Below are 4,761 nucleotides of genomic sequence, written 5' to 3'. Positions count from 1 at the left end.
TCTTAAACATACACTGATTTTTTTTTTTTTTTTTTTTTTTTTTTTTTTTTTTTTTTGGAGACAGAGTCTTGCTCTGTCACCCAGGATGGAGGATGGAGTGCAGTGGTGCGATCTCGGCTCACTGCAACCTCCACCTCCCGTGTTCAAGCGATTCTCCTGCCTCAGCCTTCTGAGTAGCTGGGATTACAGGTGTGCGCCACCACGCCCAGCTAATTTTTGTATTTTTAGTAGAGACGGGGTTTCACCATGTTGGTTAGGCTGGTCTTGAATTCCTGACCTGGTGCTCCGCCCGTCTCGGCCTCCCAAAGTGCTGGGATTACAGGCATGAGCCACCATGCCTGGCCAAACTTACACTGATTTTTCTTATGCAAAATCAGCTCAGTAAAAATAAATAAAATTTTAAAACTGTTGGAACTCTCAAAAACACTTTAAGCCTTGACAAAGATGTGGCTGATCTGAGTCACATATGGTTACAACTTCTGTTCTCGGATTGTAGATTAACTCATTTTCTTGTTCTCTACAATGACTAGTGAGAATTAAACAGCATCAGGGACAAAAATCTCCTGCCTTCTTAATTCATGACCCTTGTTATAGATTAACTTCTCTCTTGTTGTCCTGCTTTTCTTAGACCAGATGAGAGAAAACTCAGGACTGTTAGACCCTCTGTTTTAAAAAAGTGTTTTATATACATTTCCCAAAAAAGAACATTCCCATAACTAATCAAATTGCTGTAACTATTTGCCAAACTCGTATGAATAATGTTGCAATCCTGCTAAAAACACCTCTGTCTCTGCCAATAGAAACGAAACCTTAACTTCCCTACTTGTGAATGCTTACTCCATTCCTTTGGAGTTGGTGTTTCCAGGTGATCCATTCTCACACTTTGCACTTGAATAAACTCTCTTTAAATTAGATTCTGATCTTTTTGATTATTTTAGATTGACAGCTCTGATCAATTAGATCACTCCCCTAGATACTATAACAGACTTCCTCCCCCCAACCAGAGGCTGTTCCCTGTCTCAGTGAATGGCACCAACTTGTCCACTTGTCCAAGACAGAGACCCAGGAATCATTTTTTATTCCTCCCCCATTCTAGCGGCTCTCAAATTCATTCTCTCTGTGGCTACCACAATGATCTTTATAAAATACAAATTTGTACACGTCATTCCTTTGCTAAAACCCCTTAAATGATTCCCCATTGACCAGAGGATAGTCCTAACCCCCTCATTAGATTTTAAGGCTCCTTCTAGTTCACTTCATCACCTCCACCCCTTCCACCTTCTTCTTGCCTCTTTTTACTCTCTTCACCTCCTGCCATCCCTCCTTCCCAATGGCACTTGTGGTTAAATTGCTCCAATTTCCACAAGGTACACGAATGTCCGTTTGATCACTGAGCCTGAAACACCCTTCAGTCCTTTCTTCCCTGACAAGCTCCTACTGCTCCATCAGATCTCTGATTAGATTATTTCCTGTAGGTAGCTTCTCAGATTCCCTGCCTACAGGTTCTTATAACCCCACCAGCCCTTATCACACAATATTGTAATTACTTTTTCCTCCATTTCACCACTAAACTAAGCTGCTGATCTGTGCCCAAAAGGAAGCTGTATTTGGAAAGAGCCCGAGCTTTCAACTCAGAGAGACCTGGGATCTAAGTCCAGGTCTTGCATTTACAAGTTATGTGCACTTCAACAAGTTTCTTAACCTGGCTGGCTGCATCTCAGTTTCCTATCTGTAAAGAAAGAGGATCATAATGAAAATTAATGAGACAATGTGTGTAAAGCATTTTGCAGGTAGCCAGGCGCTTAGTAAATGCTCAGTAAATAGTAGTTACCAGTGGTAACCCTTCTGCCCTAAAGCTCCTCCCAGACTGGGCTCCTCCCAAGAGAGTGGACAGCTCTTATCACACCAACCACAGACAGATGAAGAAGACTGTAATTTTTCCTAACCCCAAAAAGATTCATATTAGCTGTATATATTCACAGAGGTTATTTGACTGGTCTGTTCCATGCCTATTTATCTATCTGAACATGCTTCATGCCACCAGTATAATCAAAGAATAGCATGAAAGTATGTTGAACAAAATATAGCATTTTGAAATGATATATTCCTTTCTTATTATTTGTTGAAAAAATGTGATTTTAAAACATTAAAATATTTGAAACTATCTTAGGGCTAAGGGACCATAAATAACTTAAAACAGCAAACCCTCACTTGTAGCCAAGATCATTGACATTTTCCTTTAGCATCCTTTTTACCAGAAAAGATAAGTTGTAAAACAAATTGTTGGGAATTTTACCACACTTTCTGCCACCATCTACTATGATAGTGATATAACTAAGCAAGTGAACAGCTAGTATAATAAGACAGGCCCCAGGAATCAGGAAAATCTGTATCTTGTATAACATAGCCTTAGATAATTAAGATTAGGGTTTTGTTTGTTTGGTCGGTTGTTTTTTGTTTGTTTGTTTGTTTGTTTACAATTTATCATACACATCTTAGACTAACAGATTATTAGAACTAGAAAATATATAGCATTCTGGAGAAAAGGAGAAGATTGAACACATACATACTTACTTTCACTACCTCCAAATTCCACAAAAATGATAGTAAAAAAAGGTGGTTGTAAAACACATAAGTATGGGAGAGGAAACATTGCAACAAAACTGTAAGCTGGAAAACAGTGGATGAGAGGAAACTTACTCAGACAGCTGATTTAGACCTCAATCCTAAACCTGCAGGAGAAAGCTAAAAAGCAACCCAGTTTCACTACAGAATCCAGGATGTCTCCGGAATAGGCAGCACCAGGTACTTCTGAAGGTAGGGACAAAACTAGGGCCACTGAAGGATTGGATTGGTTAGTTTAAGAAGCGATTAGAACTTCTGATCACTCATTGTCACTCAGTGTAGCAAATCAAATGCCTCTTTAACACCCCATCCGAACACTGGAGGTTTACTCACTTTAGATAGAAAAAAGAGTTTCTGGACTAGGAGTTATTAGGCACAGTTGAGGGAGTATTATGCTGAACCCAGTCATATTAACAGAACATTGACATGCCAAATGTTGAGAAGACACCCCTTCCCTTCCAGTCTCTCTTCTTCAGCTCCAGAATGAAGAGAGCCAGCACTGTGTATTTTAAGCAGGAAATGTAAAAATACTTCTCTAGGAAACATGAGTAGTCCTAATTAATATATATTAAGGATACCCACAAAATGGCCCTGGCAAATCACCCTCCAGGAATCCCACAGTCAACAAGCTTAGAGCTCTTAAATATGAGCAAGTGGCCAAAGATCACCAGATTATCTGAGGGAAAGCTATGGCGTGAAAGAAACTAAAAAAAGGAATAAAGGGGAATAGCAAATTGAAGAAATAGAGACCACTGTAGGAAGAATAAGTCCTTAAACAACTATGATTAATGTATTCAGACAAATAGGAAAAGTTATTTTATTCATAAGACAATAATAAGATGTTCTCTTTAAAAAAGAAATATTCTGGAAATTAAAAGTTCTTGGAAATTGCATGTATAACAGTATAAATAAAAACTCAGTAGAAGAGTTGGAAGATAAAGTTAAGAAAATCTTCCAAAAGTAGAAACCAAAAATACATAGAGTTCTGCTTTGGCAGCATATATATTAAATTTGAATGATACAGAGAAGATTAGCATAGCCTGTTGCAAGGATGACACAAAAATTCATAAAGCATTCCTTTAAAAAAAAAACAGAAAGTAACAAGTGTTGGAAAGATTGTGGGGAAGCTGGAACCCTTGTGCACTGTGGGTAGGAATGTAAAACGGTGCAACCACTATGGAAAATAGTATGGCAGTTCCTCAATAAATTAAACATAATTACTATATGATCTGGCAATTCCACTTTTGGGTATATTCTCAAAAGAATTGAAAGCAGAGACTCAAATAGATATTTGTACACTCATGTTCATAGTAGCTTTATTCACAATAGTCAAAAGGTAGAAGTAACCCAAATTTCCACTCACAGATGGATAAACAAAATGTGACATATACATATAATGGAATTTATTCAGCCTTAACAAGGAAATCCTTACACAGGCTACCACATGGATAAACTTCAAAGACATTATACCAAGTGAAATAAGCCAGTAACAAAGAGACTAATGTATGATTCCACTTACATGAGGTACCTGGAGTAGTTAAATACATAGAGACAGAAAGTATAACAGTGGCTGCTAGGGGCTGGGAGCAGGGGTTAGTGAGGAGTTATTGTTTAGTGGGTACAGGGTTTCAGTTTGGGATGATGAAAACATTGGGATGGATAGTGGTGATGGTTGCATGACAATGTGAATGTGCTTAATTCCATGGAGTTATACACTTAAAATGGTAAATCTTATGTATATTTTACCACAATAAAAAAACTGGCACTGTAAGCATTAACTTAAGTGATATAGAGGCAAATATTAAAAGAAATAACCAGAGTTGGAAGTGGTTTCTTCCAAGGATGGGAAAATGTCAGAGGAAGGGTTAATGTTTTTCAAAGAAGCTTTGTAAAACTATTAATCTCTTTAAATTATGTGCATGTAAAACTATGGTAACAATTTTACAAATAACACTAATAATGAACTTGAAGACTGAGCATGATGAACAAATAACACTAGTAATGAACTTGAAGGCTGAGCGTGATGGCTCATGCCTGTAATCCCAGCACTTTGGGAGGCTGAGGTGGGTGGATTGCTTGAGCCCAGGAGTTTGAGACCAGCCTGGGCAACATAGCAAAACTCTGTCTCTACAAAAA

General features: G+C 38.0%; 1 pseudogene; it reads left to right on the top strand.

Moving 5' to 3' along the window:
* Positions 1 to 3,608: 3,608 nt before the first annotated feature.
* LOC112133228 (U6 spliceosomal RNA) lies at positions 3,609 to 3,707 on the top strand (annotated as a pseudogene).
* Positions 3,708 to 4,761: the final 1,054 nt, after the last annotated feature.

This window comes from Pongo abelii, chromosome 3 (genome assembly GCF_028885655.2).
Source record: "Pongo abelii isolate AG06213 chromosome 3, NHGRI_mPonAbe1-v2.0_pri, whole genome shotgun sequence".
Lineage (NCBI taxonomy): Eukaryota > Metazoa > Chordata > Mammalia > Primates > Hominidae > Pongo > Pongo abelii.
Note: the sequence above shows the minus strand (reverse complement) of the source record. Positions and strands in the feature narration are given on the sequence as shown.